The sequence below is a fragment of the Haplochromis burtoni genome, unplaced genomic scaffold, assembly GCF_018398535.1.
Source record: "Haplochromis burtoni strain Fernald_Lab_line unplaced genomic scaffold, NCSU_Asbu1 Contig_182, whole genome shotgun sequence".
NCBI classification, from domain to species: domain Eukaryota; kingdom Metazoa; phylum Chordata; class Actinopteri; order Cichliformes; family Cichlidae; genus Haplochromis; species Haplochromis burtoni.
Genome location: NW_024582543.1, coordinates 133,398 through 146,288, shown reverse-complemented (window position 1 = coordinate 146,288; position 12,891 = coordinate 133,398).

The following is a 12,891-nucleotide window of genomic DNA, read 5'->3' as shown; positions in this document are numbered from 1 at the left end:
TTTTCACGTGAAGGGTGCGTGGTCGTGCTTGCTCGTGTGCGCCCACTGGGAGCGTCTCCCCTCATTGTAAAATCTTATTTAATAAATTTGCAGTTCGCGCCATTGTCTTACTGTCTGGTGAGCTGACTACCGACAAACACATAAAAAAAACTGTTAGATTCCGTCACAAAAAATGTTGCACATTTAGATGCTCACATATAGCATACATAGACACAAACCATAATCGTCTATTTCAGAGAAGCTGTCACCTGGAAACAGTGCATGAAAACAGTCAGTGTTTACGTTAACCGCATAACAGAAGACCTGCCGCTCATTGAAGTGCATTGTCCGGAAATAACAACATTCACAGTCAACAAAAGTAGTTTTCTCTGGTCGCTCTTCTTTTATTATGTTTATCAAGAGAGACGTGATATCCTGGACAGAAGAAGTTTTCAAAAAGCATGACAAAACACATTGTGCGCTGAGATGCGATAGGTTTATAGTAATATAGGCAAATAATCTATAGCCTACTAGTATGACAACGAGTAGGGATTGGCTTACACACGTTACAGTAAACAATGTAGTAAATAGCGTCATTTTATAAAATATACATTATTGCATTGTTTTATTATACGATGGCCTTGTTAATTTCGTTATTGTCTCTGGCTCTGTGACGTCACTTCTTTGAGGCGCATGGAAATTTTCGACGACTCCAGTAATTATGATTGCTGTCGGTGAGCTTGCAGGCAGCATTACTGCAAGGTATAGGAGAGGCGACGTCAAAACACAAGTTTCAAGAATTCCTACCATAACCTCTAACGACATAATTTGCGCCTTCTCTAACTCCCACCTCAGCCCAGAAAGCCTTGTTTACTCCCAGAGGCTGCAGACACAGAAATGTGACCTGACCGTGGCTGTATAGAGGAACTGCCAATGTCAGAATATTTAGAGTTTGTTTAATTGCTTCAACTCAAGGAAATCAATATGGTATACAAACCAGATTAAAAATTGCTCATCCTGAGGTTATAGTTAAACTTCTGTGGTCTAAACCACTATTAGTACTGACAAGTAATTATAACCCCACCCTCTTTGGCAGGACTTGGGGAGAACAATTTTCAAAAATTATTATGATAACACAGGGTTAGGGTTAGATTTTCAGGCTACTTTCTGTTCACTGCTCAAAACTCAGAGTCACAGAGGAGCACCCGATGGGATAAAATAACCACTTTTATTTGACTACATATGCAAATTGTAGCAAGTCTGATATCTAAAGCAGCATAGAAACAAATGGTTGTGTTGAATTCTTCTTTTTTTGTCTTAGAGATAAGTTAAGCTAAACAACAGGTTCTGAAAAAAAAAACACTTAGCCTGGCCTTTTGATAATACTGAACTCCACTGCTTTCATGAGCAACAAGCACATGACCTTAAAGAAGTGAGCGAGCTGAGCCTAAAAAAAAAGAGACCTGCTGTATTAGTACAGTCGTTTATCACCCTTGTTTATTGCTTGCAAAGGTCTTAGGCTACATAGAATAACTGAATGAAAATCTAATGAATGGCAGGTAATTCAGATTAACCTGTACAGAAACCTTACACTCTGCTTGGTTAAACAGCGCCATCTGGAGTACATTATTATATATAAATAACCCCGGGCCCGTATATTTACAAGGCTTCCTTGTAGCAAGAGTAGCTCCCAGTGATCAAATTCTTAGAAATGTTTTCACCTTTAAGTTAGAACTGTTCACAAAGCACATGAGCCCATAGCTCCTCAGCAGAAAGCTTGTTAGGCGAGGGGAAGAAGATCTTTAAGAGTATTAAAACCTTTAGAAAAAATACAGTCGTAAAACCCATTGATATGCAGGTTAATTAATTGTTTTAAGTTTGACAGGGAACACCATCAGTGTGATGCACAAAAAAGCCAAACAAAAAACCAAAAAATCTGAATGGACATGCTACAAGCTTGCAAGAAAGAGTCTGCTGTAAAGATAGAAGGCAGGCCTCACCATTTATACAGTGTCTTATGGCAACTGGAGGAATTTCTGCATTTACTGAAGCATTACACATTTTGATCATGCAGAAGAGTCATCTGTGGGCTTCAGTAACCTACAAAGAGGAGGGAGAAACAAAGGATGAATAACAGTGAGCTAATTAACAGTGCGCTTAGTGTTACTGATAAAAGCTGAATATTTTCTCTGTTAATTTCAAAGACACAAATATTAGCAGTAAATATAACTATCGACAAATTAAATCAAACAAGAAACAGCACATTTAGGCCTGTTTTTCCAAACATTTCATCAGCCTGCGGATGTTTTTAAAATAATTTACACATTATTTATAACAATACCATATCTAAACCGTAAATTAATGAAATCTACTATTATCGGCTTCTGGTTGTTTCAGAACCAAAGACTTATTGTTCCTGCCCTAAAACTATGGTCAAATCTGTATTTCAAAACTAATCTATTAATATTTATGGTTTTTGTTTGTGAAAGCATCAATAGACAGGTCAAATTCAATAGAGGAAATTCTTCAGGCTCTGATGTAAAGAAAGAACCAACCAGCATTAGTAAATTCTGACCCTTTAGGGGATAAAGTCTCACATGTTGTTTTTATCACTACCTGTACCCATGCAAATCATATATAACCTTAGAGACATGACACGTACCTAGAACTGTCGGGGTTTGAAGCTTGTAGTGGCAATACTTCTATCTTCCCAAGAATTGCAGATGCAATGAAGTGATAAAACAAACTAAACATGGAAACCACTATCATTTCGCCGTGAACCACACCTTAAAACAGGGACAACCTGTCTGTACTACCTGTGTGTCTCTTTGTTTTGTAATAACATTTCTAAAAAATATATGCTTTTAAGTAGGTTAATGCGATCTAGATCACCACCACTTGGGGAGCGATAAAAAGAAAAGATAAAAAGGAACATAACACAGTTTACAAACACAATATTATATCTTATTTTATTACCAAAGACCTATTTGCTGAAAATGTTGCATATCTCAGCATGCTGCACCTGGCAGGGCGGAGGCTTGCTGTGGTGGGGTTGCTGCTGTGGAATTTATGTAGGAGCTGCATATTTACGTCTGCTATGTTGTCTTCTCTTGGTGGGTGTGGTCCTAGATGATGGGCCGCGTGATGCAAACTTGGAGTCCTTCTGCAGGACGGGTGCCTGGTCCCCGCACCCAGCCCTCTGGGATGGGGTGGTCTGTTGTGGAGTGGTGGTGCTGGTGCCCACTGTGGCTTGGTCTTCACTGTCAGTTGTAGTCACTTGGGTTTTCTAGGCTCATGTGGATTCCTAATACCTCCCTGGGTTGTGAATTTGGATTCTGGTGATTCAGGTGACCGATGGGAGTGGGGGTGTGCTCACAACATAAATCACCACACTCCTTGTTATTGTTTTTGCTTGTTTCTTTATCCTTGCTTGAGCGTTTTGATCCTGGGTTTCATTGTCGTGTATTTGGCTCTCTTTGAAGGGAAATGAATATAAGAATAGTAACAATAGGATACTGGGGAAGATAATGCGCACGTTCACAAGGAAAGAAGGGCCAATTTCAAATTCAATAAAGGGTGCTTTCACCCCTGTTATAAAGAGAGAAATTCAACCAGCATTACCACCTGTACCCAAGTATGTAATACAGATCTTTAGAGACATGATAGTGGAGCTTTGAAGCAAGTTGTGGAAATACTTCTGTCTTTCCCAGAATCAAAGATGTACTGGAGTGATAAAACAAAACATGGAAACTAGCACCATTGTGCAGTGAACCACACCTTAAAACAGGGACAAGCTGTCTGTATTGCCTGCGTGTGTCCTTTGGTTTCCTAACCTTTGTACTCAGAAAAGATTTCACAACTACTTACAAGTAATGCTATTCAGATAACCACACAGGCAGTGGCTTTTGATTTGCTGAAACTTATAACAACAATGTGCCAAAGATGAGGATGTTAACAAAGTGTTTGCATAAAATGTTGATCTATTTGCCAGTCTTTCACAGAGTGGATAACTCTTTGGATCTGTACTTAATTTAGAAAGACTCAACATCACCTCTTTCTATGCCCAGTCATCCTGAAAGTGTTACTGATGTGTTGCAAATTTTAATAGGTATGCAGTACTGTGCAAAAGTTTAACTTTACCCCACATTTACCTCACAAGACATTCATAGAGTTTTTAAAGTGATCTTTAGGTCACCAGGTTTTCTGAAGGTCTTTCAACCTTTCTTCTTTGCATATGGTTTGGCATGACTGTTGTGTTTTTTAAGCAAATTAACAATAATCTATGAACCATTCAAGGATTTAAAAAAGCACCTAAATCAAGGGATAAGCCAGTGCTGTTTCTACACATACCAGACAACCTAGCAAAGAGCCAATTTAAAAGACTGAGCTCCAACAGGGAGATCAGTTTGAGAACAGAAAAAAAACCCACTTCAGCACATAGCACATGAATCATCACATCTCACAACATAGAAGACATAGCTTCGAAAGTGTTTGGAGGGGGTGGGGGTGTGAGTGCAGGTCTGTGTCAGTGTACATGCGTATGTGTGCGTGTGTTCCATGTTCAACTGAGAGAAAGTGTCTCTTCACCCGGTTAAGCAAAAGTCAACAATCTTCGATCAACGCGGATGGCCTTGAAGGATTTTCAGTGTTTTCTTTATTAATTTATACATTACACATTAAATACATTGCCGAGTTAGGATTTTGCTATCAGACTTTAGGTTGCTCATATTGGTTTGCTAGTTTTTAAAAGCTTTAGCTTGGATAATGCTAATGGAATAGGGATCCTGGACCAACACAATTATGATGATGTAGGAACAACATAACCACTTCCACATGTTTTGTGTTATGAATTTAAATATTAGTCTTCTACATAAAGCAGTAAGAAAAATAATTGTGTGATTATGAGATTTTTTTAATTTTTATTTTGTGGAGCACGAGGTTCTTCAAAAACATCTTGGCTGGTCTTATGATACTAAAGCCTCTGGGCAGCTTTCATGATTGTGATGAAAAGAGCATGCAGGGCCTTAATAATGTATTTGAACAGTTTAGCAGTGATGATTTAGATCTGTCATTTTATAAGCTAAAGGATGTTTTCGAGTTTATTAAGATGTTATTCAAAAATGCAGCATATATAAACTCAAAATTGATAGAGTCTACTGTTATCTTCTTCTATTGCCTTGCTTGAATATTTTAGGACCAGGCATGCCTTTTCCCTGGGCTAAAAATGCACTGAAAGGGTTGTTTTCAAGTTGATCCAGTTTTTTAGGGCTAAGGCTGTTGATGCACTGATAAATGTGATATTTAACTGTGTAAAAAAAAAAAAACCCCAAAAAGTTAAATTCAGCACAGGAATCTCTTTATGCACTTGTACTTGTAGTAAACTCTGATCTTTTACGGGATAGAGAAGGCCTTGCTTTGTGCTTTCATGCACCAGTGCAGTCACCTTTTGTCTCAGTACCCAAATCGATCATAAAAACCTGAATATGATTCATATCAGGGATTGTGGAGGTTTCATACTTAAAGCTAGTAACAGGAATTCTTCTGTGTTTAGTGTCACAGATGAAAGGAGGTGATAAACTACAAATGAATACCAGCATCATCAGTCAGCATGTAAATAATAAAGGGACCATGATTGCATAACCTCCTTTAGATTCTTGTTTTCACAATCTGTTCAGACCATGTGGTTCAAAAGTTTCACTTTCACAATTTCATAGTGTTAATGTTAAGAGCTGAATGAACACATAAAACAGCCAGTATATGACAAAATTAGCAATAAACATAAGAAGTAAATGAACTTTGGATCATTAAATTGGTTGGAGTGAAGAATGAAGTGTGCAACTCATCCTGTCTTTCTTCCTTTATTAGTTCTGTTTTCTTTTTAAATGTGATTATTTTATGGCACCACTAACACCACTGTGCTCCTGGTCAGCACATCCAAACTTGGACATTCCAAAATAAAAGTCTTCTGTTGTTGGATCTTTGTTTTGTTAGTGCACCTGAAGGCATCATTGCAGCAATATGGGAGAAATAATTTCAAAACTCAGAAAATGTTCATCGTTTCCTCCATTAGCCAAAGGCTGCAGACACAAAAATGTCAGAACTGTCAGTGTCAGAATATTTAGAGTTTGTTTATTGCTTCGACTCAAGGGAGTCAGAATGAGTTCAGAATGACTGTTTTTGGTTACAGTTAATTTGTGAGGTCTAAATCACCATCAGTAATGATAAGTAACCCTAACCCATTACGATTAGCAATACTTGGGAGTACATATTTCAAAACCCCAAAATGACTGTCCCAGCATCCCGACAATAAGGCTGTTCACTGATGAAATATCAAAATCACAGAGAGACACCTAATGGGATAAAACAACATCCCATTACATGAATATTTTTTTCCTCTTTTTGCCCAGACTTATCACTTTATTGACCAAGATATGTACAAGCCTAATTGACTTTTTGTTGTAATTTTAGCTGCAAATTTTTTTTTTAAAAAGTCTCCTCCTTCAGGAACAATTTGAATTTTCTTCCTTGCAAAAAGGACTAAGGTTATGTGAAGCACACAAAATCTAGTTAGAGCTGATTCTTTCTGTCTGACTTCAGACAGCAGTACCTTGTGAATGTCTTGTGCAACCATGATATATCGAATATCTCTGTAAAGCTTGTCTTGGCTTTTTTCTGAAACCCTTCTAATTTTGTCTTTAGCACAATGGAGTTATGGTTATTTAAAAAGAGCTTGAGGAATGGGCCCGCCATGGCATATACCACGAGGCAGAGGTTCCCAAAGTGTGTGTGTGTGTGTGTGGGGGGGCGGCTGTATGAATTAAAAAAAAAAAAAAAAAATGCTTGGACACTGCTTGCATAATTGAAAGGTTTATGACTGTGCTTCCACACAAACGCAAAGCAGAAGCTGAAGCACCGTCAAATATGTTTCCAAACCGACTTCCCTTCAAGCCAAATACTAGAAAATATGATGAAGCAAATCTTCCCTTTGGCTTCACCTGCAATAGTGGCAAGGTAGGTATCCCCGGCAGAATTAGCTTCCCCTGGCCTGTCCAAATCACAAACAAACAGTATCCAACTTTCTTGATTTTAGTTTACAAACACTTCTTCTAATGACTAACTACTCCTGACATTTTGAAGATGTTAGCTCTTTATACAGTAAAGTTACAGTGGGATACAAATAACATCAGGCTGATCCTGCCACAATTTGTTCCCCCTGTCCAAATCACGGACAAACAGTATCCCACAGTTGTTTATGTTTTTTAGCCCATTTTGCACAGAGAGGCATTTTTTGAAAAATGGATTGATAGCAATATTGAATATTATTACCAGAGATGGGCAGTAACGCGTTACTGTAATCTGATTACTTTTTTCAAGTAATGAGTAAAGTAAGGGATTACTATTGCAAAAACGGTAATAGATTACCGTTACTTTCCCGTAGGAACGCTGCGTTACTCTACTAAAACCGTGATTTTTTGCGAGAATGTCTCATGACAGTGACGTAAGCGAGTGCGACGTTCGTGACAACAGCTGTGTGCAGATCAACAATGGATATATCGAGTGCAGGAGAGAGTATGAGCGTGCAGCGTTTAAAGCGTGGAAGTACTGACCTTACTTTGAGTTTGATTCCATAAAAAGTGACAAAAACATTAGTGTCTGTTGTGCGTGGGAAGAAAACTTCTTTTTACAGCGAAAAAAAAAACCCTAAACAAGCACCGAGTGCGCAACGACGGATTCTTCCACTGACCGCGGGCACACCTGCACCAGGGTAAACCTCCGCCTACCCACTCCTGCTTTACAGGTGAAAATAGAGCAAAAGGACCGCTAGTCTTTGACTTTATTTATTTTCTGCTGTGTTTTACTTGCATCTATTTGAAAGACTGAGTGTAAACACAAAAAATATTTTATTTTATGTGCTGGAATGTGCAGAAAATAGGTTTAAATGTTAAACTAATTTCTTCAAGTCAGAGAATGTTGCATATAATTTAAATTTTTGCTTGATGCATAAAGTTAAAAGATTAAAACTGATAAAACAAGTAAAAAAAGAGACTTTTCCATTTGATTACATTTTGTATGATGGATTATGCAGAAAAAGTAGAATTGGGCTGAAAGATCTATCGCTTTATCACCTCTTCAGGTTGTAAATCGTGTTTTTAAAAAGTAACTAAGTAACTAAGTAATTAATTACTTTTGAAAATAAGTAATCAGTAAAGTAACGGGATTACTTTTTGGGAAGTAATCAGTAATTAGTTACTGATTACTTTTTTCAAGTAACTTGACCAACACTGATTATTACACAGGAAAAAAACAACTACACGTAAAATAATTACACCATGACGCCTCTGCCTTTCTAAATGGAGGAACAGTAACTGTGTGTGTATGTAAGCATGTAAAACCTGAAGCAGTAGCAGATTAACAGTATTTTGTCTCTATCTGCCATTCTGCTAATTCATCTCATGTAAACAATAACGTGGCGCACAGCGTGACTGAAAAAAGGCATACCTTTGACGTTGCGTGACGAACTCTGTATTCCTCGTCCACAAGTAAACAAAAAATGGAGTTTTCAAAATCCAACGAAGGAGTTTTAAAAAATCTCCATTTTCTGTGATTGGAAACGCCGTTTATGTGTGGACGAAAGGTGTGAAGGTAGGTGTGGAACCTGCATTTTCCAAAGTACCGGTCTAGGTGTGGACAAGGCATAAAAAAATTGCTACCGTAGTTTATTTTATTGCTGCCTGTAATTTATTGCAGTTTACTTTTAATTGTGTAATTGTTTATTAAATGTGTGTGAAATAAACAGCAATGGAGTTTGAAAACAAAATATGGTGTGTGGTTGGAGGATGTTTTGTGTGTGTGTGTGTAGGGGGGGGGGGGATTTCCTTTAAAACAATAGGGGGGCCTAGCAAAAAAAGGTATGGTAACCACTGCCATAAGGGTTAAGACACAAAAGTCCTTCACAGCTTTAATGAGCAACAAACACAAACACACAAGATTTTAAAGAATGTGATGAACTGAGCATGCGGTATATTTAATCTGCCTCACCCTCTTCATCAGCATTTTTGGAGGAAAAAGACATGCTGTGGTAAAGTCTTTTATTTTAGTACCCTGACCTGTTTTGCTGTCACTGATGGTGGGCTCCACGAAGGGAGACACGATATTAACCTTTCTCTGGGATACTGAGATACTACAGAGTCTTGTTTTAGTTATAAGTTTGTAAAATTCAGACTACCAGAATTGTGTGGTGCACCCAATTTACAGCTTGATCTTTAACTATAAAAAAATAATTCACATAAACCATGTCTGCACGAACAGATATGCGTGGTGCAACAGCGCCACCTGGTGTATATTATTATTATTATTCTATTTGTTCTGCACGAATTTGCACAGCTCCCTAGTGCTAAGAGTAACTCATGAAAACAGTCTAAATCCTTCCATAGAAACGTTATTAATACCTTTAATTTGATTATGCATTGTTCAAGTTTAATTCTGTTATTTTATGCACACTGTGATTTTGGCTTTTAATTGCTTATAAGTGCCTTAAAAGGTGCCTATAAATAAAATGTATACTTGTTATTATTATTATTATTATTATTATTATTATTATTATTATTATTATAATAAGCGAAAACTAACAGTGCCACCTGCTGCACATTATTATTACCATTATTTTAAATAAAATCCCATTCTGGTATTCAGTACCAGTATGAAGAGTAGCTCCTCGTGGAAATGAGATTTTCTAAAAATAAATAAATAAATAAATAAATAAATAAATAAATAAATAAAAAAAAATCCCCTGAAAGTTGGGAGTAAATCCTGGCAAAAAACCCAAACAAAGACAAAAACAAAAAACCCCAAAAAATTTCTAAGGTGAAAAACTGGAAAGTGCATACCAGCGCTGTCATGCACTGCCTGGTGATGCTGGTATCCATGTGCTCATTTGCTTATTCACTTCAGTAAATCTGTGAAATTGGAATAGGAGAGTTTCCCCTTCTTGGTACACATATACCAAAAACTTTGACTCTGGTATGGGTTTTTTTGTCTTACTTGTGCACAGGTACTGATAAAATATGATTTTAGTGGTGTGTGGAAACACAAAGCAATGCTTACTGTATCCTTTAATGGGCCAGAATTTACTGTGACTGGTATCATTTTTTAAAAGAGATTTTTTATTATCAGTGCATAAAGAGGTTCCATTATAGATTTAACTTGTCTCACCACAGTTAGGTGAATCAAAAAACCCTAGGTCCAGTTAAGTTGGTCAATTTGTAAACAATCATTTTAGCAGTTTTAGGAGAAGAATGAATGATCTGTGGTCCTAAAAGATCCAGATGAAGCAGTTGGGTGGCTAATAAGATATAAAGATTGACAATGGCACATATTTTTTTTCTTTAGTTTCAAAATAAGTGATAATGTTCTTCCCTTCAATTTTGATTTCGTATGTTGTCTTGCACAGTATATAATTTTCAAGCTCTCTCCAAAATGTAGCACTATATGAACAGCCATAAAACAAATGAGTAACACTTTCAAGTTCAGTTTTACAAAAGGAAGCTGTACAAAGCTGTGCCTGTAACGTGTGACACAAGGTTCAATAAACAGGAAGTGACTATATTCCTCATGTGTGAAGCTACAAAAATAACTATAATTAGGATATGTTAATGAACAGGTAAAAACAAAACATTTATATGTGGATGGTGTTTTCGATAGTTTTCCCAACTTGTCTTCTCGTTATAATCTCCCTATTACCCATTTGTTTCGCTATTTTCAAATTCGAAATTTTGTTGCCAAGTGTTTCCCAAATTTCCCCTCTTTACCTCCAGAACAGCAGTGGGAAACTACGTTATCATTTATTCCTCATCACAGAGGAACCATTTCGAAACTCTATGATGCTATCCTGTCTTTTAGTAACCACTCTAATGTTAAGCTTAAGTGTACATGGGAAGGAGAACTAGGAATTCGAATACATGAGGAGTCTTGGGAACAGGCTATAGCGAGGGTACGATCTTCCACCTCCTGTGCTCGTCTTGGACTTATTCAATTTAAGGTCATACACAGGGTGCATTTCTCTAAGTCTAGACTTTCTGAATTGTATCCAGAAGTGGAAAATAAATGTGATAAATGCCACGGTTCTCCTTGTCACCTTAGCCACATGTTTTTTCTGTGTCCTGAGCTACAAGGTTTCTGGACAGGGTATTTTGCTATTATGTCAACTGTTCTTGGGGTAACTCTTCATCCTTGTCCTCTGATTGCTGTATTTGGGATTCCTGTTCGCTCACTTACACTTGATTCCACACAAAAGGACTATTATAGCCTTCACATCCCTACTAGCGAGACGTCTAATATTGTTGCATTGGAAGTCTGTTAAGTGATCCTACTTTTCCCGGTGGCTTAAAGATGTCATGTTTTTTTTAAAACTTGAAAAAATTAAATATACGTTGAGAGGTTGCACAGCCAAATTTTTTCACAAGTGGCAACCCTTTATCTCTTATTTTGCTAGTCTAGAGGTATTGCCTGTTTAAATCTACTTTTGTTACTGTTATATTCCTCTAATATGTTTGATGGTTGTGTTGATCTGTGTGGGTTTATGGCGTTTTTTTGTTTTTTATATATAGTGTTTCAATATATATATATTATATATATATATTATATAAGTAATATAATAGTTATATATACCTACATATATATAAAGTATATTACTTAGGAAAATGAAGAAAGGTTAATTGTATTTCGGTAGCTGCAAGTACTGTTGTTTTCTTTTTTCAATAAAATATTTTGAAAAAAGAAAACAGGGCAGCACGGTGGCACGGTGGTTAGCACTGTTGCCGCACAGCAAGAAGGTCCTGAGTTCAATTCCACCATCAGGCCGGGGTCTTTCTGTGTGGAGTTTGCATGTTCTCCCCGTGTTTGCGTGGGTTCTCTCCGGGTACTCCGGCTTCCTCCCACCGTCCAAAGACATGCAGCTTGTGGGGATAGGTTAATTGGATAATCCAAATTGTCACTAGGTGTGAATGTGCGAGTGAATGTGAGTGTGAATGGTTGTCTGTCCCTATGTGTTGGCCCTGCGACAGACTGGCGACCTGTCCAGGGTGTACCCCGCCTTTCGCCCTATGACAGCTGGGATAGGCTCCAGCGCCCCCCGCGACCCTGAAAAGGATAAGCGGAAGCGAATGGATGGATGGATGGATGGATGGAGAAAAAAAAAGCTTGTATCACTTCAAATATAAATGGACCTAACGGTATGTAAAATAAGAATTGGTAGAACAGTAATTGCCATTACGGCCACTGTATTCAGGATGCTAGGGTAACATGGCAACTTCTACAAACCTCTGCCTCATGGTATATACCATGGCGGGCCCATTTCTCAAGCTCTTTTTAAATAACCATAACTCCATTGTGCTAAAGACAAAATTAGAAGGGTTTCAGAAAAAAGCCAAGACAAGCTTTACAGAAATATTCAATATATTATGGTTGCACAAGACATTCACAAGGTACTGCAGAAACTGCGCCATCAAGTGGACACAGAGCAGAGCACAAATTAGTCAAATTACAAAACAGCAGATTTTAAAGTAAACATACATCTTTGTATCACTGGAAAAAAATCATATGACTTCATTTGTGATGCAACTGCTTTGAATTGTTTTATTGATATGATTTAATTTAGTGTCTAGGCAGAAGTGAGGCAGTCAATCAGAGAGCTGAATTTCCCCTTATTTATATCAAATAGATAAAATATACCAATAAAAATATCACAATGGTAAATAAATGCAAGGCATACTATCAGCATGGAAATAAGAAACTACCTGTGCACGTCTGTGTTTTTAAACATTTTGTGAGCTAAAGTATGTTTCCAGTTTAGTTAGACATCTATAACTTCACCATGTCTAAACAGTACATTTATCAGGTCTGCTATCATCTGCT